Genomic DNA, 25,201 nt, shown 5'->3' with positions numbered 1-25,201 from the left:
GATGGGACGGTGCAGCATTAAAAAAACAAAAAACAAAACCACTGGTTATTTCACTCAGTGTAAATAAACTGTATCAGTTCAATAAATCAGAACCCCCTGTCATTGGATGAATATGATACTGGCAGACAGAGTAAACTGTTTTAAGTGCTTAAGCTACTGAAGGATAAATGAACGTAAGCATGTTAAGGGGTGTATAACAAATGGTTTATTTATGTAACTAAACCCCCATGTGGTCTTATACAAAGCTCAGACGTATCCCCTGCCAAAGTGCTTCAGAAGGAGCTGCTGCTTAATGACCCTGATGTTTATCTGTAGTGAGTGCATCTTGCCCAACTTTTGGGTGGGAAAGGAAAATATGCACAATATCAGCTTGGTGTTTGGGCAAATTGCTCCATCTTGAGGGTGCCGTTTCGTCAAGCATGATTATAGATTTCCTGTTTCTCTCTTTGTTGCAGCGCTGCCAGTTACAGGGAGAGGGAGTATCCCTGCACCCCGCCCGCATCTCTGGAAATCACAGAGAACAAGCAAAACGTTGTGACAGGTCATCTTGAGCACAAGCGGACACTGAAAAGCAACAACCGGATGACACTTGGCGTTTGGACAATTGGAGGAGAGAGCTGCTGTATGGTATCAGTAAACAAACCCTCGAAGGCTGAGACTGGAGTTAGCGTGTGAGTGAGTCGCGGCCCAAAATGATTGCCTTAATTACTACACATGTAAAGATGTATGAAGTGAAGATAACTAAGAAGACTTGTTCAAAAATACAGATGTTTTATTTACATGTGAAAAAAGTGTCTTGTAAGGAACAGATGTGAATATTTTAATATGATAGAGATAATGTTTGGTCGTAACGTCGACATGTTTTAGTTGGGTCGGCTTCGTAGGTGTCATAGGTTACTAAATGGTGAGTTTGCTCTGCTTCTGTGCGGCCAGCAGTATGACTTTAAAAAAAAAAAAAGAAATCTCGTTTCATATTGTCAACCACACAAGGCTGGCCTGAGTTGCTCGCTTATCTGTTGGCAAAAAAAAAATTAAATAACGATCTACGACACATTGTGTCATAACACATGGAAATCCTCGTCCGGAAAGTGTATAGGGTTGGGAGAGAAATACGAGACATATATTGACTGGCTCAATGCAACACACTGAAATACATCAGAAGATTATCCTCTTACATTAAGATCCACTTACACTAAAGCAAAGATGTCAGGCACATAAACACCCATCATAAATATCAGCCACACTCACTTTCTATCACAGCAGACGAAACTCGCCGGGCTCTCACTGCTCGAGAATCATTGACGTAAAGACGAAATACCTTACGTTTCTTTTCTCCGATGCAAATTTAGAGCTGACCAGCTGCTTTGTTGATATGTTTTCACTTTGAATTTACCTGTATGCAAAAGTAACATGGACGTGTGTTCTATATTTTTTTAAACCTAGCCTTGATAATTACATTAACCAAAGGTGAAACCCTGAATTTACTGTATGTTGTGGACTTCTGGAAAATGTTGTGACATAGATGCACACTGAATAGGAAAAAAAATGTAAATACCAGACGTTTCTACTTGTGTGTCCTAAGATGTGTTTCGCAGATAGAGTAATTTGAGACTTTTCACTTTCTTTGACTGTTATGACCATCCACCATAATCCTCTGTGTTCAGTTTGTCCGTTTCACTTTCTTCATATTGTTGCGAATGCTGCTCCAACATTCTTCAGTGTACTTCTTTATTTCATTTGTTCCTTTTTCTTCTTTTGTCTTTTTAACAAAACTCCCATTGAAAATCCACTTACCTATTTATTTGGCATATTGAGACATGAGGTTACTGATGTCATTTGTGCAGCTTTGTGAGAGGGGCGCTGGCATTTGTTACCGCTCTTAGATCTGCAAAGTTGCCTGTGAATACAAGGATTAGAAATGTCCACTGACATGCCAGTAGTAGTAAATCATATCACATACATACATATATAAATATATTTTAATGAAGACATTGTTTTCCTTTAAAAAGCACCCTTTACATACACTATTTGCTTTAATGGCACATGAAAGCTTGTGTCCTTCATCTTATCTTCCAAGTTCTCATGTGTGCTCTTTTTCTGAAAATTCATATCTGTAATTACCTCAATATAGTGACCCTTACGAAAGATGTTTACTGAATGTTAAAAAATTTCCTTGGTGTCAAATTCTTTTCTTCTTCTTTTTTTTTTTTAAATCACCCTATAGCCACAATATTTTAAAAACAGATGTCAGTGGTTTATTTGGGGTACTCTTTATAGAAAAGATGTGGGGTTTTTTTCGTCAGTTTACTTTATCATTGTGAGGAGGGATACCAGCAGTTTAACCAAGAACACCAGTGCACAGTAGCAGAGGTTAGGGACTGTCACTTTAAAAAGTTGCATAACAACAAATGTGTGAAAGAAAGGAGGGGAAAAAGGTGATCCAAAAGGAGCAATCACACATCCAATTGTAGCTAAGGATGCACACATACACATATGTGATGCAGCATGTGACAGCAAACTGGTTTCATTTATCTACCTTTTATGATGAGATTGTAATTTGAAGATGTCAGACTGTGTGTTGGAGTTATTGCAATATAGTAAGAATGAAAATTAATAGTCAGTTGTAGCACATTTGTTAACTTCTGATAAAATCTGTGCTAGCATCATGCGAAACCATTGATCACTGTAGGCTAACGATGTGAAAGTCACACCCTTGGACGTTGTGTCTGCGCTGAGCAGGGGGTTTCGCGTCATGGCTAAAACGTTGGCTGGACGAGGTGTTTATTTGCAGTTTATGCATCACAAACTGTTAAACTGTATTTTGGGGGCATAGCTTTAAGAAGCATTTGCAAGCAGTGACGCTACAATAAATATTTGAAATCGTGAAGTCCAGTTGTTCTTGATTGCGTCGTTGCTGGGATTCATGGTCCGTATCTTTGACCGGCTTTTTGCATGCTGCATCACATATACGTCCAATGTTAGTGTGTGCCGATTGTTATTGTCGACTCATATTGACAGAAACATGATTTTCTGTGATGTAAATTGGTTATTTTTTGCTGGATTTTTTGCATTTGAAGCTGAACATTAGCTCACGGGGTGTTCAGATATCTGAGACGCAGCTATCCCAGATACTATCGCACCAACTGCCAGTGATGACCAGAAGCTGTGTGACACTGATATATTTATGAGGGACAAATTAATTAGCTACAGCTTGGTGTTACCACAAAAGCCAAAGAGTAATATTCCCACAGGTTAGTAGACAGAAAAAGAACATGATCAGCCTGCCAATTGATCCCGCAGGCCACCGCATTCAATCAAGCAGAGCAAATAAGCACCAAAGGAGGCTGGAGGAAATCTGGGCACTCTGTAACCCATTTCCTCAATCTATGAATTAAAATAATTTATTTGGTTAGACTTGACAATTGTGTCGAGCTGCACTGATGCACAGCACTGAGTTATATATGCTCTAAACTAAATACTCAGAAGGAAACCAAGAAAAATGTCACATACAAAGACAGAAGATTACCAAGGCGGAATTTCAGCCTTTGAAGCAGAAAATCATGGACGTGTACACTAAACAGAAAGGTCCTCAGATTATCCAGCCTCATCATCCAGGTCCTGTCGTGAGCAAACTTTGCACTGCTAGGCATTCCTAAGGACGCTAAAGTGACCTGCGGTAATAACTGCAGTGATAATTTGTTGTGATTCAGCGCGGCAAATGAGCAGATTTTACAAAGCTGCTGGGGAGGTTACCAACAGTTTGTGTGGGGACATTAGATAACACACAGGACGAGGTGAGAGGAGAACATTTTAATTACAATTGCCTTGGAGCTAGAAAACTCACCAACACTACATGTAAAACATTTCTGAATGCCAGAGAGAGTAGCTCACACAACTGCTGACCAGAGTCGCTCAGATCAGTTTTGAACTCAACACATCAAAGAAAAGAACTAGACTCAAACAAAAGAAAACAATTGTTGGGACTGAGTTTTAGATTAATAAGACCTCTTACGTAAGCACCCACATTGTGAGAAAGTGCTTTTCTGTCGAAGCTCACGTATTTCTGAGGCCTAAACACCTGCGAGACTCTTCCGTCTCTGTGCAACCGAGCAAGATTAAGTTTTAAGATGAATGCCTCCTTTAGTCAATAACAAAGGATTTACTCACTGAAAGAAATCACCGATTGGTTTCTAAAGCCAAGACAAACAAGACGGTTCAGATTTAGCTGAGAAAAAAGTTTCTTATGGTTTTTCAGCGTTGATCCAAAACCGTCGAAATTACATCCTCATGTTCAGCCAGCCTTTGAATTTAGTCCAGGTTTCAGTTTCTTCGTACATTTGGGCTCCACAATGACAGAGCATTTCACAGAGCATCACAGTTATTAAAAACCAACCCGAAAACCAAGACCCTGCTCAGTGAAACAAAAATGTCAGTTTTGCCTTTAAGACTGAATTTACTCTTCATACACTGAATTTGATTCAAATTTAAAACCCTCTTTTTGTCTCCAGATATCTTGAAAGGACAAACCGACTGAGCCTGATATCTTCACATTGCACCCGGAAAGCACTGCAGATGCTTCCATGCGGCTCGGTTTGGATATTACATCCCGCCGACACATACTGTACATAAATAAAAGCGCTGCATTATTATGAGGATAAAAGCCCGAGTGTTTATTGTAATATCCACAGCATTAGATAACAGCAGAAACTCGTTTTATGTCTTAATCTCCTTATAAACAAGGTGCCCTGTGAGGAGCGCTGCAGAACTGTTGAGCGGTGACGCAGTTTGCTTTTGCTGTGAAGTGTTTTCGTGCTGCAAATTCAATGAACGCAGTGTTTACCTGTCCGCATCCATATATTTAGAAACCGGTCTGAGATATGAGACAAATAAAACAAAAAAAGCTTTGCATAATTTGTTTGTGTCTGTTGGAAATACAGCTAATGTAAGCACAAAGGTCAGATTACTGGGTTTACAGCGAGGATGACCACATGACCACGAGTATTACGTTGGAATTGGAAGCACTTTTAGTAGTTAATACAGAAGCAACTATAACTGGTCATACATGTAACTCTACCACAAACCAGTGATATCCTTGCTGCGTTTCTCTAGACAGAGATTACAGGGCTCAACCATCTTTCATCAAAGTACGAGACATATGACTTTTTTTTATTAAGTGTGGACTTATCTCTTCGGTTGTTGATGGAAAACAGGTTCTAGCTTATCCAAATTCAGGCCATGATGCTTTTATCATATCCCAAAATGTCAGACTGAGAATCTGAGTTCTTCTGGATTCTGAGGGAAATTGCACCAGTTAACAAATGACGAATGACTAAATAGTTGCAGCCCTAATGGAAAACAAGACAATTTTTTTGGAACATTGTGTAATTCCCCCCCTCGCTCTGTGATAAATGCTCTGTGTGTCATGTCTCAGTAAAACGCATTCGAACGCGTGAAATTAGACAAAACACAAGCAAACAAACTAAACGTTTCCATCAATTCCGCAACACGTTTGCAACATTTAGACAAAACCAAAAATGGGAAAATTGCCGTCATCGACAGGTCCGGCAGTAAATGTGCTGCAAATGCAGAAAACGCACTCTGATGCAAAGCGCCCGCTTCTTTATTCGGCCGTTGTCTATATTCCCAGCACGTTCTGTCCAGTTGCACGTGCACACTGAATGTGGTGAAGATGATTGCTTCGTTTAATTGTGTTTCGTCTATTTGCATGTTTTGGTTAATTACGGAGCGTTAGCTTCTCTGGGCCTGCCGTAATCCTCGCATCCAAAGTATGATTTAAAAGCCCGCAGACGGTCATAAAGATGAAACGTGCTGTTTTTCGGGACGCGCCCAGCACAGAAAGATAATTAGTATGTGTCCTTTTACCTACAGTATGCAGACCAGTTGCTGTAGCCAATAATTTTGTCATGAACAGACTGCATGTGGGGCACTGCACAATTCCCCCCCAAAGCAAACCTTCACATTTACAGGCCAAGAAACAGTGAGCATGTGGGAGTATCACTTTCAAGCAAATGGGCATTCTTTATGCACAACATTTCTAATTTAGCACTTTGCAATTAGGTCAGAAACTCTTAACCTGTGAAACCGACGTGACAGTTGTTTCTGATCATTACTCCAGGAGAGAATTTGACAGGACAGAGACGGGGTTCAAAACCAGGATAATCAGGCGTCTATGCAAGCTGGTGCAGATTGGTCAGCTACAAGTAACGGCGGTCACAATCCAGCATATCTACTATTAGTCTCGATGATTCTCACGATCGCCTCACTCGCAGTGGAAACGCCGTCTACGTGCAGCCACGAGAGGTGTTTCTACATGCTTGCTGCTCTGCTGCTGCAGTGTGATGATGACAATGATGGCGATTCTGTTTTTTGTTTAGGGGGTTGAGTTTACAAAGGAGGGATAATCATCATTGATCAGTGCAGAGAAACTGGCAGTAGTTATTCATGAATATGTAAAATATTTCTACAGTTCAGGTGTTGAGAAATATCCATGTGAGTTTTGGCCAGCCTTGCTTTTATTCTGCATGATGCTTTGTTTTGAGAAATATGCATCCTAATCCAAGGTATGTTTGTATTCCTTTCCTGAGGGTGCGCCTCTCTTTCTCCTTCACTCTCTCTCTCTGTATCTTTGGAGCTTGTCACTTTCTGACCTTAATTGTCCTGTTTTGTTTTCTTCTTTGTTTTATTTATGATTTTTTTTTTTTGATTAGTTTTTTTGGGGGTAAGCCTTCCAAATTCTGGATTTTCTACATTCATAACATTTTGTAGACAGCAATATGAGATGTGATTGAAATGGAATATGTGCAATGTTGATTAAAGAAAAATATAATATATTCAATAAAAATCCAGAAAACAGAAGTATGCTGCTCATCATTTTGCTGTCATAGACAAACCTCATCTGAAGGCGGGTCTACAGTAATCTTAGAAATCCTGCATGTTTGCTTGCAGGCTGACGCGTTTTCTTGCCTCTATAAATACTCAGTATGAATAGCTACTCTAGTCTAATCTTTAATCTTCATTACTTACAAATATAACAAGGCGTATTTCAGTCTTCTATCCTATACATTTTGGTGCACCCATAGAGCAGATGTACAAGCCTGTAACTGATGGCATGGATGGTGATGGACTTGATCTTCCTCAAAAGTACTTTAACCAGGACAGTGTGAAGAGAATCAGATTGGGGCCTTGTGAGTGTTTGCCCTTTCTCACACAGCAGGAGATGGTCTGTGAGTGCAAGTAATACTTTTTCTTTCTTTTTCTTTTGATTCAGCTTGGATGCAGGAGGCAGCACCTAATGCCCAGACAATTACCCGCTCTATGGGCTCAATCAGACATTATAGGACTTTGTACCAGGGAGCTGGCAAGTTAAGGACCATTTAATGTCCGTTCCAACTGACTCAGGCATTTGCGTCCTCGCAAGCAGCTGAGTGAATTTGAGGACTGCGGTGGATGTGCGATACAGCTACAGTTTTCTTATGCTGTGTGATTATGGAGAGAAATATGCCTCAAAAGCAAATGCGTACGATATAATCCAGAAGTGCTAAGATTTGCACAAAACTGGGCCATCTGGGCGTCAGCGCACAGGTGACAGAACAGCATAATTGTGTATCACTGTCGATCCTCTGGAGGGAATATATGCTAACTAATCTCTGTATATTTTGGGAAAAGAAGTGTAATATTATAACAATATTACCATTCTCTGATAATAGCAGGCTAATGTTAATGTTAAGCCTAATGACAAATGGGTGTAATAACAGTTTATTTAACCTATATATTAACCTTCAGGCTACAGTTTAATGCTTTTAATTATTAAATCTGTATTTCCTAGTAGAGGGGTGTTGAGCTGTTCTATCTATTATATGACGAAATGCCTGCTTTTAAAGCCCAGGTGTTCTACTTTTACACGTGAACGCAGCTCACATTTGTGGATCTGGAAGCTGGCAGCATGAAATTTGTCTTAAAACTCCACGTGGGCATGCAATGGGATCTGTGCGTATCAGGTAATCGGTACACATGCATTTAAGACTTTGTACGTGAGCAACAGGGATGGTGTGGGTACTTTTTCGAGCTTTGTAGATGTCATTGTCTTCCCATATGTGATTCTAAGTGAGCCAGATGGACTGAAGTGAAGTGGGCTCATTTTTTTGTGGTTAGGTAGCATTTCTTCAGCACCGCAGCAAAAAGCAGCGAGATTACAACACTGCAAGACATGAATATTAAACACTTAGAAACAGAAACCATTTACGTCAAACTTTAAACTATCCTGTCATTATGGGGGTTCTTTTGTTGTTGTTTTTTTTAACTACACATTGTCATGCAATCGCCTACTTTGGCTAATCTGCTAACATCAGCACATCTCCCTCCCTGCCTGTTTTCTCACAGTGTTTTGTTTGCTGTTGGCTGAACTGCTGGGACATCACTCGTGCGGCTCAGTCAGAATCAGCTCTGTCAGCAGGGGCCGGGTATCACAGTGACAGAACATTTTCACCCACAGTGGCCGTTTACGGTGGTTGCTTTTGAAACTGGATGCCCGAGCCATTCGTGTTCAACGCTGCTTAAATATTTCAAATGGCTCCGTTGTGGTGCAATTACTAGACTCTTGGACAAACACCAGTTCATCCATCAAGCTGCTGATGGACGTGCTGCGGGCGGGTACGTGCTCGGCCTCCTCGCAGTGGTTGCGCTGGGATGGAAACTATTCGTTTCCAGTGCCTGTCAGGGGAAAATTTAACAAATGCTTGACATTATTTTGAATTTTTTTAATGCCCTACAAATGTTTGAGGAGCTAAGAGAGTTTGTCATTTGTTGTGGATGACAGCGACCCTGAAAGGTGGATGTATGACTGTGGGTTCAGCTCAAAGAGAGGAAAATTAGACCAGTGTCGAGGATATATATAGTAGCTCACCCTTTACAGCTGTTCCCGAAAAAACGAGACAAGGTCTACAGGAGGGTGCCTGCACACACACACACACACACACACACACACACACACACACACACACACACACAATGCAACTAACAAACATCCAGACCAACTCGTTCAGATGGCTGCCTCCTTGCTGTGAGTGAACCTGAAGAAGCGGTGATGCAGAATGTTTTATCCACTGTGTTTGCTCACTTTTTCTTTCTTGAACAAAGAGCTTGCAAAGGAAGCTCACTGCTGCACAGTTATACAGTTGGTTCCATTCATTTTATTTGCGTAGCACTCATAGCACAATAGAAGTTATCTCAAGGTGTAAGGTAAAGACAGAAAACAATCAATCCACTTTGTGCAAGTACTTGGCAGCAGTCGGGAGAAAAGGAAAAAAAAAACTCCCTTGAACTGGGAGAAAACCTCCAGCAGAACGAGGCTCAGTGAGGGGCAGCCATCTGCCACAGCCAGCTGAGGAATGAGGGGGGAAAGAGATGAGAGAAAAGAAGAGCAAAGAGAGCCCACAAACAGGACGAAGCACAAACTGTGGGGGAGAGAAGACTCAAAGTTACGACTGTATGTCGTAACTTTGAGTCATTTATAGCAGCATATAAATGCACGGGAGGTGAAACCCATGAGAGCGGAGGAGAAATACTCTGTGCATCATGGGAGATACCCCTACCTCCACCTGCCCGAGCAGGATAAATAAAGGGATGGTTCAGGGTCACCAGCTTCAGTGGTAACTTTAAGCTCGATAGGAAAATCAATGCTTAAAGCCTCATTTTGAACTCAATGAGGGTGACTATCACCAGAGTCAAAACTGGGAGCTGGATCCACATGAAAAAGGCTCCCATTCTACCTTCTAAAACTTTGGCAACAACAAGTTAGCTTTTGGATAATGTGGTGCTGTGAGGTCTTTAAGGTATGCCTAAGTTTATAAAGAGTAACAAACAGGACTTTGAATTCAGTCCTAGATGTAGCATGATAGATCCCAGATGAGGCTATCACAGTCACATTTATATAAAAGGTGTATCCAAAAGAATTACCCGATTTAAAAAGGCAATTTTTAAAGCAATGTGCACAGGAGCTTGTAGTAAATTCTAAAATACATTGCATGTCCTTATATATATATATATATATATGTTTATATATATATATATACAGTATCTATCTATATATCTATATATCTATATTTCTATATCTATATATATCTATATCTATATATCTATCTATATCTATCTATATATATATATATATATATATATATATATATATATATGTATATATATATTAGGGGTGCAACGATATTCGTATCGATATTGAACCGTTCGATACAGTGCTTTCGGTTCAGTACGCATATGTATCGAACAATACAACATTTGTAATTTATTTTATCAATTTGCCTTCTGACGATGCTGTCTGTGTTGAGCGCTCAGTGAATCTGTGTTCGACTACTCCGCCTAGGCTGCACTGTCGAGCGCAGATCCACTGAGCGCTCAACACAGACAGCATAGTCAGAAGGAAGAGCGCAGGGCAAGCTAGCGAGACAGAAGTTAAGCTCTCCTTGCAACAGGCAAATTGAACCTCATTCAGATCTGGCGTTTGGAATTATTTTGGTTTTCATGTGACGTATGACCCTGAAGGTAAGCGAGTCATGGACTAAAGTAAAACAGTATGTTGGATGTGCCATGCAATGCTCAATTACATTGGTGTGAACTAGTGTGTTAGCGCAGTTAGCTCGTTAACGTGTTGGCCGTCTAGCCCCATGCACGGAGCGATCGGCGGTAGCTCGTTAACGGAGATTTGCCATGTTGTGGCGTTAAGGTCATTTCAACGAGATTAACCTGAAAGCACTAGTGGGAACACAACGAATATGACTGCACATTTACGCCGACATCATCCTAGTGCAAAGACAAGTGGAAGCAGACACAAAAAAGCAAGCATGCTACTAACTTTAGCCGAGTCATTTAGACAGCTGTTAGCACATGATTCTCCTTATGCTGCTGAGAATATAGCCCAGAAGAAGCGGATAGTATAGCTTTTATTTTGGAAAGAGCCATTTCTCTGTAATAAACTCTCTTTTCCAAAGATGAGTGATTCCTCAATCAGATACAGGGCTTGCAATATCGCTAGCTCGACGTCCCGGAGCTAGCGATTTTTTTCAGTCGGGGTACCAAAATCTATCTCTTCCCTGCCCGTCGGGCTATTGTAGGAAGGAAAAATATATGTCAATGCTTTTGCATTCTTTCAGAAATGTAGCTGGGTAATTATGTCATTGGCATCGGTGAGCCACTGTCAATATGTGACATATTGAAGTCGCGTTTGAATTTGCGCTTGTTTTTTTGCTTTCACTTTGCAATCGTGCGAACTGTGTATAGAGAGCGACAGCACTGATCTGTGAGTGATGATAATTTGTGCACCAATTCCTCTGACATCGTCTTATTAATCGTTAGCTTACTATGCAAACATGACAAGTGAAATCTCCCGCAGCTTACACATGTGAGAGGTTGATCGCGCAGAGAATCGCTGAGCTTATGTGAGTGAGCGTGTAAAAGCATTTCAGTTCTGCTGAGCCAAATAAGACAGGTCAGGGTGAAGAAGTGACAGCCAAAGAAAAGCTTACCACAAAACGGAGAAGTTATGACAAATCAGACTATAAGGCAAAAAGAAAGTGCAGCTTTATGGTTTCATGGACAAAAGAATTTCTGTGGCTGCGATATGATGAGCTAAATAACCAGGGCTGCACATAAGTGGTCCGCAGGTGCGCATTCGCTGTCAAAATAAAAAACACGCACAAGGGTTAGGGTTAAATTTAAAAACTGTACTTTTGAGTTAAAATATATATTTATAATTTTAATAAATGACAAATTAAAAATGCATGAAATTTTTTTTGTATCGAAAAAATATCGAACCGTGACACCAAAGTATCGAACCGAACCGAACCGTGAATTTTGTGTATCGTTGCACCCGAACACAAAATTCACGGTTCGGTTCGGTTCGATACTTTGGTGTCACGGTTCGATATTTTTTCGATACAAAAAAATGTTCATGCATTTTTAATTTGTCATTTATTAAAATTATAAATATATATTTTAACTCAAAAGTACAGTTTTTAAATTTAACCCTAACCCTTGTGCGTGTTTTTTATTTTGACAGCGAATGCGCACCTGCGGACCACTTATGTGCAGCCCTGGTTATTTAGCTCATCATATCGCAGCCACAGAAATTCTTTTGTCCATGAAACCATAAAGCTGCACTTTCTTTTTGCCTTATAGTCTGATTTGTCATAACTTCTCCGTTTTGTGGTAAGCTTTTCTTTGGCTGTCACTTCTTCACCCTGACCTGTCTTATTTGGCTCAGCAGAACTGAAATGCTTTTACACGCTCACTCACATAAGCTCAGCGATTCTCTGCGCGATCAACCTCTCACATGTGTAAGCTGCGGGAGATTTCACTTGTCATGTTTGCATAGTAAGCTAACGATTAATAAGACGATGTCAGAGGAATTGGTGCACAAATTATCATCACTCACAGATCAGTGCTGTCGCTCTCTATACACAGTTCGCACGATTGCAAAGTGAAAGCAAAAAAACAAGCGCAAATTCAAACGCGACTTCAATATGTCACATATTGACAGTGGCTCACCGATGCCAATGACATAATTACCCAGCTACATTTCTGAAAGAATGCAAAAGCATTGACATATATTTTTCCTACAATAGCCCGACGGGCAGGGAAGAGAAAGATTTTGGTAGCCCGACTGAAAAAAATCGCTAGCCCCAGGACGTCGGGCTAGCGATATTGCGAGCCCTGTATCTGATTGAGGAATCACTCATCTTTGGAAAAGAGAGTTTATTACAGAGAAATGGCTCTTTCCAAAATAAAAAGCTATACTATCCGCTTCTTCTGGGCTATATTCTCAGCAGCATAAGGAGAATCATGTGCTAACAGCTGTCTAAATGACTCGGCTAAAGTTAGTAGCATGCTTGCTTTTTTGTGTCTGCTTCCACTTGTCTTTGCACTACGATGATGTCGGCGTAAATGTGCAGTCATATTCGTTGTGTTCCCACTAGTGCTTTCAGGTTAATCTCGTTGAAATGACCTTAACGCCACAACATGGCAAATCTCCGTTAAACGAGCTACCGCCGATCGCTCCGTGCATGGGGCTAGACGGCCAACACGTTAATGAGCTAACTGCGCTAACACACTAGTTCACACCAATGTAATTGAGCATTGCATGGCACATCCAACATACTGTTTTACTTTAGTCCATGACTCGCTTACCTTCAGGGTCATACGTCACATGAAAACCAAAATAATTCCAAACGCCAGATCTGAATGAGGTTCAATTTGCCTGTTGCAAGGAGAGCTTAACTTCTGTCTCGCTAGCTTGCCCTGCGCTCTTCCTTCTGACTATGCTGTCTGTGTTGAGCGCTCAGTGGATCTGCGCTCGACAGTGCAGCCTAGGCGGAGTAGTCGAACACAGATTCACTGAGCGCTCAACACAGACAGCATCGTCAGAAGGAAAATTGATAAAATAAATTACAAATGTTGTATTGTTCGATACATATGCGTACCGAACCGAAAGCACTGTATCGAACGGTTCAATATCGATACGAATATCGTTGCACCCCTAATATATATATATATATATATATATATATATATATATATATATATAGCACTCGGAGCACTAGGTGCGGTGACTCCCAAGCTAGGCGAGTGGCTCCAGCAGATCCTGGGAATAACATCGGAGATCTCTGTCCAGAAGAGCGCAGTCCTGGGAACAGCTAAGATACTGCGCAGGACCCTCAAGCTCCCAGGCCTCTGGTAGAGGACCCGAGCTTGAAGGATAAACCCCCCGCAGGGGCGTGCTGGGTGTTTTTTTAATATATATTAGTGCTGTCAAAATTATCGCGTTAATTGTTAAGATCAACGCGAAATGTTTAATGCATTAAAAAAATTTAACGCTGATTTTGTTTTTTTATTAATTTCCTGTAATCTAAGACCTTTAAATTCATGAGCACCTCTGGAGGAGGGGGCAACAGTGTGCTATGCTGGCGTTTGGCCTGACAGAAATGATTAGAAGAAGAAGAAGAAGTGACACCATGCTACTATCTAGCTAACACTAGCTAACACACGCAAGCATGGACGAGGGCGGACTTTTGGGTGGAAAGTTTCTCTTTAAGAAGTTGCCTGATGGCTTGTTGGACAAAACGAGAGTAAGATGCACAATTTGCAACGCTGAATTCAAGTACCACAGAAGCAGTTCATCACTGGCGTATCACCTGAGAGCAAAACACCCAACTGAATCCACCTCTACGGGACCTCGCCAGTCTACGCTTCAGGAGTATGGTGCTTGTGGACGAATAACAAAAAATGTGAGAGAAAAGGTAACCAATTCCTTGGTTGTTTGGATAGCTAAAAACTGCCGACCAGTTAGCATAGTAGAAGATGATGGACTGAGAGAAGTCATTCGTGCTGCATCAGGAGATGAGTGTTACAATCTGCCCTCGAGAGGAACCATTGTGTCGAGACTGCACACTTTGTATGGGGACCAGAGGGCTCAGCAGTCCAGCAAGCTTGTGCAAGTAAGGAATGTCGCTCTCACCGGAGACCACTGGACTTCGGTGAACAACGATAATTACTTAAAAGATCCAAGTTCCAAGTTCCAAGTTCAACTTTATTGTCACTTCAACCATATACAGTTTAAAAATACACAGTGAGGCGAAACAACGTTCCTCCAGGAACCAAGGTGCTACAAGACAAGTTAGTGCAAAAAAAAAAATAATATATCTAGTAATAATATTGTGCAAAAGAGCATTTACAGGTTGGTGTGTGCGATGGTTTGGTGGTGTAGGTCGGTGTGTTTGCGCTTTGTGTTGGTTAGTCAGTCCAGTCTCAATGTTTTGAGGTATTTGAGTTAAGCTGAGTGATAATGTTAGTGTATGTGTGTGTGTGCGTGTTTATCAGTCAGTCCCTTTTTGCTGAGGAGACGGATGGCTTGTGGAAAAAAGCTGTTGCACAGTCTGGATGTGCGTGCCCGAATGCTTCGGTACCTTTTTCCAGATGGCAGGAGTGTAAAGAGTGTGTGAGAGGGGTGTGTCCGATCAGCCACAATGCTGGTGGCTTTGCGAATGCAGCGTGTGGTGTAGATGTCCTCAATAGAGGGTAGAGAGACCCCGATGATCTTCTCTGCTGTTCCCACTATCCGCTGTAGGGTCTTGCGGTCTGATATGGCACAGCTCCCAAACCAGACAGTGATGCAGCCGCTCAGGATGCTCTCAATAGTTCCTCTATAGAAGGTGGTCAGGATCGGTGGTGGAAGCCGGGCCTTTCTCAGTCTTCTCAGAAAGAAGAGACGCTGTTGGGCTTTCTTGTGCAGGGAGCTGGTGTTGAGGGACCAGCCGAGGTCCTTCTCCAGGTGTACACCCAGGAATTTGGTGCTGTCAACGATCTCCACAGAGGAGCCGTTGATGCTCAGCGGTGAGTGGTCGCCTCGTGTCCTCCTAAAGTCAACAACCATCTCTTTTGTCTTGTCAACATTCAGAGACAGGTTGTTGTCCTTACACCAGTCCGTTAGTCTCTGCACTTCCTCTCTGTACGCTGACTCGTCGTTCTTGCTAATGAGACCCACCACGGTCGTGTCATCAGCGAATTTAATGATGTGATTTGAACTGTGTGTTGCTACACAGTCATGAGTCAGCAGTGTGAACAGCAGAGGACTGAGCACACAGCCTTGTGGGGCCCCAGTGCTCAGTGTGGTGGTGCTGGAGGTGCAGTTCCCGATCCGTACTGACTGAGGCCTTCCGGTCAGAAAGTCCAGGATCCAGTTGCAGAGGGAGGTGTTCAGGCCTAACAGGCTCAGCTTTCCGATCAGTTGTTGGGGGATGATCGTGTTAAATGCTGAGCTGAAATCTATGTACAGCATTCGGACGTGTGAGTCCTTCTTGTCCAAGTGTGTCAGGGCAAGATGGAGTGCAGTGGAGATGGCGTCGTCCGTTGAGCGGTTATGGCGGTATGCAAATTACATTGGGTCCAGTGAGGGGGGCAGCAGGGTCTTGATGTGTCTCATGACGAGCCGTTCGAAGCACTTCATGATGGTGGGTGTAAGTGCGATAGGGCGGTAGTCATTGAGACAGGACACAGAAGACTTCTTGGGCACGGGGACGATGGTGGTGGCCTTGAAGCACGTGGGGACAACGGCACTGCTCAGAGAGATGTTGAAGATGTCGGTGAGAACATTTGCCAGCTGATCAGCACATTCTCTGAGCACTCTGCCTGGGATGTTGTCTGGTCCAGCAGCTTTACGTGGATTGACTCTGCGTAGAGTTTTCCTCACCTCAGCTGTAGTGAGACACAGGACCTGGTCGTTCGGAGGAGGGGTGGTCTTCCTCGCCGCCACGTTGTTCTGCCTGTCGAACCGAGCATAGAAGTTGTTAAGCACATCTGGGAGGGAGCCGTCACTGTCACAGGCAGGTGGTGTCGTCCTGTAGTTAGCGATGGCTTGTAAGCCCTGCCACATGCGTCGTGTGTCGCCGCTGTCCTTAAAGTGGTTGTGGATTCTCTGGGCGTGTGCGCGCTTCGCCTCTCTGATGGCCCGAGAAAGTTCAGCCCTCGCTCTTCTAAGCGCCACCTTATCTCCCTCTTTGAAGGCAGAGTCTCGGGTCCTTAGAAGTGCACGCACTTCCGCAGTAATCCACGGTTTCTGGTTGGGTCGTGAGATGATGATCTTGGAGACAGTGACGTCATCGGTGCACTTGTTGATATAGCTGGACACTGATGATGTGTACTCCTCCAAGTCAGTGAAGTCGCCGTAAGTTGCAGCCTCTCTAAACATGTTCCAGTCAGTGCTCTCAAAACAGTCCTGAAGAGCAGAGATGGCTCCTGCTGGCCAGGTTTTCACCTGCTTCAGAACCGGTTTTGATCGCCTGACGAGTGGTCTGTATGCTGGAATTAGCATAACAGAGATGTGGTCTGAGTAGCCGAGGTGGGGGCGGGGCTCTGCCCGATATGCGCCGGGGATGTTTGTGTAAACAAGATCCAGCGTGTTTTCTCCCCTCGTTGCAAAGTCCACATACTGATGGAATCTAGGAAGCACTGACTTGAGATTTGCATGGTTGAAGTCCCCAGCAACAATAAACAGTCCATCCGGGTGTGTATTTTGCAGTTCACTGATCTTTGTATACAATTCCCATAGCGCTTCCTTAGCATTAGCGCTAGGTGGAATGTACACTCCGATAATGAAAACAGTGGTGAATTCCCGTGGTAAGTAAAAAGGTCTGCATCTAACAGTCACAAACTCCACCAGCGATGAGCAATAACTAGAGACTAGCACAGAGTTCTTGCACCATTTCTCGTTGATGTAAACACACAAGCCGCCACCGCGAGTCTTACCGCACAGAGCTGCATTTCTGTCGGCGCGAAACGAGGCCAGCCCGTTTAGCTGAATAGCGGCGTCCGGTACTCTTTCGCTGAGCCATGTTTCCGTGAAAACAAAGACACAGCAGTCTCTAATCTCACGCTGTGTGGCCTGCTGGAGTCGGATGTAATCCAGTTTGTTATCCAGGGAGCAGACGTTGGATAAGATGATGGACGGTAGAGCCGGCCGGCTAGGGTTTGTTTTTAGCCTAGCACAGACTCCCGCCCGCTTGCCGCGCTTCCGCTTCCTCGCGCAACGCTTCCGATGTCTCCACCTCCGTCCGCCGGCATCAGGCAACGCCGAGGCTTCGAGGCCTGGTTCGCGGAGCAAGCCGAGTTCACGCAGCGTTTCCCGCAGCCCCTCCTGGATGTCGTCAACTAGGTTATTTAGGTTGAAAAGTGTCTGGCTGTTGTATGCACGAACACCGACACCAGTTGCGACGTTATCCATACATAGTGCAAAATAAGCACGCTACACACAAAAACGTAAACAATAAACAATGCAGCACCAGTTTTGGCTCCGGAGTGGCCGCTGCGTGCTACTGCCGCGCCGCCATCCTACTGCCGCGCCGCCATCCTACTGCCGCGCCGCCATCTATATATAAAGAATAAAAAAATGTAATTGGAGCCAGGCTATTAATAAAGTAATTGAGATTAATCGCAATTAATAACAGAAAATTGTGAGATTAGTTAGTTAATTTTTTTTAATCTATTGACAGCACTAATATATATATATAGATATAGATATATATATCTATATATCTATATCTATATATCTATATCTATATATATCTATATATCTATATCTATATCTATATATAGATATCTATATCTATATATATAGATAGATATCTATATCTATATATATATATATATATGTATACCACACACACACACATCAGTATATTTGTGTTACACAGCAGAAGCCTCCTGAACACAACTTGCAGAGTCAGAGTGGTGGCACAGCACTGTTTGGGCTTCACGCTCGACACGTCTCTCTTCCAGGAGAACCCATCTCTCAGAGCCGTAAGACGACACCTGACAGGGAACAATATATCAGCACATGGCAGAAGGTTGCTCTCATATGATCATGCCAGCGAATTTGGCGTTCACAATTTCCCCTCAGCACAGAAACCCAATACCACCTCCCTGCCTCATGCTTGTGGCCCCTGAAACCCAATCACCCAAATGGTACCTGCTTGCTCCTTTACAAACGCCGCTGCCGTCACCGTAGCTGAGGACGGAAAAGTTGTCAGCAACAATTGTTCTTGCTGCTATGGACAAACTGTTCTTTTACATCCAGAAAATGCCAGTCCGCCTTCTGCCAGACAAATACAGCGTGACTCAGGCCAGTGACCTCCCCAGGGGAACATTTACCAGCTTCTGCACTTAGATCCAGTGGCATTGACCTTGCACTTACTCCCCTGGCATAGTCCTTTCACTCTCAATTTATTAAATTTGGCATTCAATGACAATGTTCAATGTTGTCAGGGATAAATGTTGCATTTTACAGCGTTTCTGTATTTAGTTGTGCGTGACAGAGGTACATTTTTTGAGGCAAATAGTCTAAGAACAAGAAATAGATACAGAAAGATCTAGACAGATGTATGTGTCCGTGAGCCTATAGATCAATATAAAGTCCACAAATGCAGACATCCTGACTAACTACGGTGTAACCAATTTTCAGGGAGTTTGGGAGGAAAAACAGAGGTGGAAGACAGGCGAGCGGTGCAACCCCACTCAACCAACACACATCAAACCATCAGCGATTTCCATTGGATTTATCTCACAGCCCAACAGCTGCTTTGAAGTCGAGATGCTTAAGCAGCTTGTTAGGTTTCACGTCATTCGGCATACAAAGTGAGAGGAAAACACAGTTCAGGTTGTCAGGAGCAGTGTGGTTAATCTGCTTTATGTGTAAAGTCAATCCAAATGTGTTTCACAGCTCAAGGCGCTAAAATAAAGGGGACACTGTCTGGTTTCTCTTTATCCAGGATTTTAAAATGTAAAAGTTTATGAAAGTCAAAGGTCAAAGGCCCAGTGCTGCTCTGGGATCTGTGCTCAGTAGGACTGTCCTCTCACAGCATGTTAGAGTATCCTCTCTGCTGTCTCCAAGCCCGAGGAGAGTCTATTTCTATGTGGAGACAACAACAACAAAATGTTTTCTCTACTCATGTGGTGGAAGAGGTCAAAACAGGTGACTGGGACTGTATTTTTCACTGGAGGCCAGGCGGATCTCCTGAGTGGGCCTGACCCGGTCGCACAGCCGGGTCGACACTAAGCGCCTCGTCGCTTCACCGTGTTTGTTAGCTCAATTCATTCTGCTTCAGGTTGCACAGGCTCCGCTGTAGTTTGCGCCCAAAACGATCGTGCCTGAAAAGCGAGAAGAAACGAGGCAGTGATGTCGCTGACATCTGAATTAGTCACGTGACCGGTCTCGCTCCGCTCGTCTGCAGGAGATCAATTGAAGTGTATTCCCCAAACTCTGGAGATGCTGGGAGCAGAGAAGTGGGTAGCAACTCCGGGGGAGAGAGAGGAAGAGAGGGGAGGATGGTTGCAGTGTTGAAAAGCACTCGGGTTAAATGTGTGTGTGAGAGAAGAGAAATTTCTGTTTGTTGTCATGGTAACAGGCAGTGTGGTCTGTAGCGAAAACATATCCCTAGCATAGAGGCTTGATCAGGATCCAGCGGCTCCTCGCTAAACAGCTCCCCTCCACCATTTTGAACGTGGGAACGCTGATCGTGTTGCAAATGCTTAATGATCCGTGATGCTCTGAATCATATGAAATGCACAGATCAGCCGAGCCGAAGGGAAACGGGGACAGTTTCATATGTGAAACTCAGCTGTAGTACTATCAGGGTCGATGCAGGCTTCATAAACGGGAGGTGAGTCACTGAATTGTTGAGGGGAGCGTGAGGAAGGCGTTTCCTTTTGTGCTGTGTGGGATTTCAATGCAACCATGCACGAAGGTGAGAGGACAAAAAATGTCAACAACAGTAACATTTACTGAAGGGTTGGTATCGAACTGTGACAAATCCCAAGTGCCTTGAAGAGTTAAGTATGATTATGGTGTTTGGTGGTAACATTTATAAATATTTGTACAAAAATGCCATCACTGGCACTGTAACCTAAAAATATAACATTAAAACTACATACTTTGATTTCAACTCTAGAAATCTTTCTTAGGCCATTCAACAACTGACAGTGAATTTTAAAATATTCTTTAGGACTTTGGCAGTTCTAAGGACTGGCTGCTTGAGACCTGTTGGATCTGGATTCCTTAGAATTCAGACTTCCCCATGATGGATGGCAAACCTCTCCAGGGTGTATCCCACATTGCACCCTGTGACAGCTGCGACAGGCTCCAGCACCCCTGTGAATTCATTGAGCGTCTAAGAAAATGGATTATTATGGAGTATTAAAAATTTGTTAGTGTGTCAAAGCTGTAGACTATGTGCATAAAGGTATTGGGTGTTTTCAGTCTCATTACAACAGGTATATAAAATCCAGCATCCCAGCCATGCAGGCTGCCTTTACAACCTTCTGTGAAAGAATGGGTCAGTCTAAAGAGCTCACTGAATTTGAGCATGGTGCTGTAATTGGACGCCATCATTGCAACCAGTCGTATTCTACCATCAGCTCTAAGTGGTGTTATTGTTTAGGAAGCACAGCTACTCAGCCATGAAGTGGCAGATCATGTAAACATTAAGAACAATGCCACTGAGTGCTGAGGTGCATAGTCTATAAAGGTTGTCAATGCTCTCCTGCCTGCAGGGGTCCAAAACTTCCTGTGACATTAACATCAGCACAAAAACTTCACGCCGGGAGCTTCGTGGAATTGGTTCCATCATACTATTACACACCCATCACTTTTTTTAAGTTTTTCTTTTGCTTTTTAATTCATTTTCAGTCCAATTGTTATACCTGGACTGAATCATTCAATCATAAAAAGGCGACTAACTCAAGGCATAAATCTGTCCTGTGTCTAAGAAAACTTAAAGAAACAAGTTTAAATCTTCAATCTTTTGTTAAACTTTGCTACTAGCAATCTGATATAAACATATCCGTCTTCATTCATTTGAGACAAGATTAGTCCATATAATTTGTACCCAGTTTTAAGTTAGAAGAATGCCAGATATAACAGCCTTTGATTATATTTTTACAGTGTCAAGATGATTTCCATGAGCTATCTGCTGAACTCTTAGAGTATCTCAGCATGGTCTACTGTGTGCCCTCAAAAAAAGAAAGAAAACCAGACAAGTGGAGGATAAAAGAAGTGGTGGGCCTAAAAAAACTATATACAGTGGATGAACAGCATCTGAAACTGGAAATTAAATCCAGGAAAACCTAATACAATAGAAAAACACACAGTGGAAAACTGGGATCACGGATTGGCCTCCCCAGAGCCCAGTCCTTGAAGCAGTGTGGGATCATGTTGACAGAAATTGTAACAAAAGGCAGCCAACATCAAAAGAAGAGCATTGATTGTCCTTCAAGAAGCCCAGAGAACTATTCCTGAACTATTCTATTCTATGAACCATTCCTACTACTTAAAGAAAAGATATGAAAGCTTGTCTAACAGAGTTCAAGCTGTGTTGAAGAATAAAGGTGGTCATACTGAAGCTTGTTAGAACTGTATGAATGTAATCTATGTATACAGGTTTCAGTGAGTAATAGAGCACTGCATGTCATCTATAAATACTGACAGAATAAAGACTATTTTATTCTGTTTTATCATTCCGTCCTTGATAAACTTTACTGAAGTCAAACCCTTCTGTAAAAGGTCATTTTATGTTATTAATGCCAGAGATAAAACTATTTGTCCTTTCATCGTGTTTCAATGGTTTAGATTTATTCTTTGCTGTGAGATTTCAAAATCAAATTGCACAAGATGCACTAATACTTCTTGATCAAGGTATATGAATGCATTTATTTTCCTTGCATGTCTGTTACCCTTAATGTTTTATTTGAGGTTTTTAATAAAACATATATAAATGAATATATAAAATAACATTTTAAAATAAGTGAAGAAAATGATAGGACAGTGGCTGAGTAGAAGCATCATATGAAGGTTCCAGTTTTGAGTACTGGCGTTGCTGACAGTGTAAGATGCAGTGATGATGTTTGTAGATTGAAGAGGTTGAAGAGACCCCAGAGCATTTGATGCTTTTCATACATAAACTTTAGTTGGTCCAGAACTCTGATTCCACACCTGACCTTCACCAGCTCCACTGGCTTCTAGCTAAATACCTTTGTGAACTGCTGCATGTCAACGCACCCACTCGTACTCTCAGGTCTCCATCTTCTCTCCATGTCACCCCCCCCCCCCCCCCCCCCCCCCGTTTCACTACCATCTAGAGCCAAACATTCATGCTACTGAGTCTCTCTCCATTTCCAAAACATTTTCATTTCCTGACCGTGTTCCACCGTCACATAAATCCTCTGACTTTACATATTGGAAATTTGTTTTATTGACTTGATGGGCATTTTTGTTTATTCTTATTGTTTTTAACTTTTCTGTAAAAGGGGACGGTGAGTGTTTTGACATGAAAATGAAGTGTTAGTACTTAGTACTTATCGGGGGATCGTGGCAGTTCGTCTTGTAATTGGAAGGTTGCCGGTTCGAGCCCCAGCTCCGACAGTCTCGGTCGTTGTGTCCTTGGGCAAGACACTTCACCCGTTGCCTACTGGTGGTGGTCAGAGGGCCCGGTGGCGCCAGTGTCCGGCAGCCTCGCCTCTGTCAGTGCGCCCCAGGGCAGCTGTGGCTACAATGTAGCTCGCCAGTGTGTGAATGTGTGGATGACTGAATGTAGTGTAAAGTGCTTCGGGGTCCATAGGGACTAAGTAAAGCGCTATACACATACAGGCCATTTACCATTTACTGTGTTATTAAAAGAGTTTAAAGATGTCACAGATCAAAATGCCAGTGGCTTCACTGCCATCACAAGTTGAGCTCCACTTTACTCCTGTGAAAGACTTCCTGTGTGCAGTGTATTGAGCATGATAAGTGGATTTAAATGATGGAAGACTTACGAACATAAAAAAAAAAGGTTTGAAGCAGTGGGGAGAAAAAAGGAAAATAACCTGCCAACTGGCAGAAATAGGATTAAATTTAGGTCAGGATGAGGATTAAAGTGCAGGGGTTAAGCATACAGCTTAATGAGTTAATGCTTCCAGTGGAGGTCGTCAGAAGCGTGTACGAAGGAGGCAGACAGAGTTTCAAAAAGCACGAAAGCTGCCTTGTTCAAGTACAAAGATCCTGCGTGAGATCTGGAAATCACCACTTCAGTTTTAGACTTCACTGTGAATGAAACAGACACTGAGAGACTCCTGCACACTCTTTCCACTGAGGTACACCCCGGAAAAACACACTGTCAGTCCTCCTCTCCGTCTCTTTCTCACACACTGAAGAGGAGCGAGAGTGACAGAAGAAAGCAGCATATGGAGAAGTAGCATGTGCCTGCCATTCACCCGAGACTGTAATCTTCTGCGCTGTAACCTCAGCTGTAATCTGACTGAAGTCTGCTTTGATTGTCTCTTGCGTTTGAACGAAAAAGAAAAGCATCTCCCTTCTCCTTCACGAAAACACGGCTAAAATTAGCATGACCTTTTTAAAATCTTGTTTTTCAGACACGGAAATAGAAATCAGATGGCTTGCAGGGGAAACAAAAGCCTTTCTCCCATTCTGAACATCACACAGTCTGCGCCTGGGAGCTCAGGCTTTGCATAAAATGAGCATTGATAAATTTAGCAGCGCTTACGTAACTCACGCTCAGTTTGAATCTTACCGATGAGGCAGAAAAAAAAGGCGCCTGTTTCGTCTCGGCTCCGCTTTGTTAATGAATTTTTGCGATAGAGCCGCAAACGTGCAGCACGGTGCGACGGCGGCTGCGCTTGACGGGGAGCGTGCACGGCGGGGCCACTATGCCACGCCGTGAAGGTGATGTTTGAAATGTTTGTTACTCCTCCCCATCCACCCCTCCACCCTGCAGCCCCCTCACCGCATGAATATCCGCATCCATAAACCCCAGAGAAGCTGTCAGTCTATTTTGGTGTTACCTGCGTTTGATTTTTCACAGAGTAAAAGCTTCTGGCAGAGATTTCCAGCTTCGAAAAAAAGAAAAAAGTAAGGAACTAGAACCTCACTTTTTAATATTTAAAGAATTGCCACCAAAGAATAGTTGTTTTACAAATAGCTCTGACAGTAAAAAGAATAAACCCTGTCAGTTCTGGAGGATGTGTTCTTTTCTCTTCGCTGCGTCTGGAGGCAAGGAATGCTCGGATGCGCTCAAGCACGATGGTAAGAGATACCCATCAAAGTGTGTGTGAGGAGAAGCCACTCTCCTTCACTCTGGATGGACAATCCCGTCTCAATTTGACTTCCATTTAAAACACATGCTGATATTTATTCGAGAAATAGCGGAGGCATTTCAGCTTCAACGCTGGCCCGATTTGGCTTCTGCGTTCGTCGGAGGGCGCAGACGGGGAAATAAAAACAGCACTGTGGCCAAATGAATGTCAATTCGTCTCATCACCAGGAACCAATTACCTCTCTCATAGACTGTTGCCTAGCTGCTTCCCTGCTCCGCTGAAATATCCAGAGGCTCGGAGGGAGAGCATACTGAAGGGGCTGCACACAATCTCTTCCAATTCTCCTCTGGCAAAATGACCATCCAGCCATGCCAAATGTGGATCAGGAGCAAGAGAGATGAGCATAACATAGGCAAAAGGAATTCTGGGTAATACAATGCAAGTGATAAGCCTTTAGATACTCCTGTGTCCATTTTGCTCAACATGATGAGACACTGTGCTGGTTGTAGGCCCAGTGTGCACTAGGTGGAGAGAACAGTGT

General features: G+C 43.0%; 1 protein-coding gene across 4 annotated transcripts in view; it reads left to right on the top strand.

Moving 5' to 3' along the window:
- The window catches only part of kcna4 (potassium voltage-gated channel, shaker-related subfamily, member 4), a 109,902-nt gene that overhangs the window by 48,310 nt on the left and 36,391 nt on the right, over positions 1–25,201 (top strand). The window contains exons 3-4 of one of the 4 annotated variants that reach the window (XM_082535428.1): positions 456–671; positions 4,509–6,862. The exons of 1 other annotated variant lie outside the window; for it this stretch is intronic. The gene's annotated coding sequence lies outside the window, so the exon portion shown is untranslated. Of the gene's footprint in view, positions 1–455; positions 6,863–25,201 lie in introns of those variants that run through there. 2 more of the 4 variants (XM_082535427.1, XM_082535426.1) reach the window with 2 other exon arrangements.

This window comes from Aulonocara stuartgranti (assembly GCF_965226115.1).
Source record: "Aulonocara stuartgranti genome assembly, chromosome: 1".
In the NCBI taxonomy this organism is placed as follows: Eukaryota; Metazoa; Chordata; class Actinopteri; order Cichliformes; family Cichlidae; genus Aulonocara; species Aulonocara stuartgranti.
Note: the sequence above shows the minus strand (reverse complement) of the source record. Positions and strands in the feature narration are given on the sequence as shown.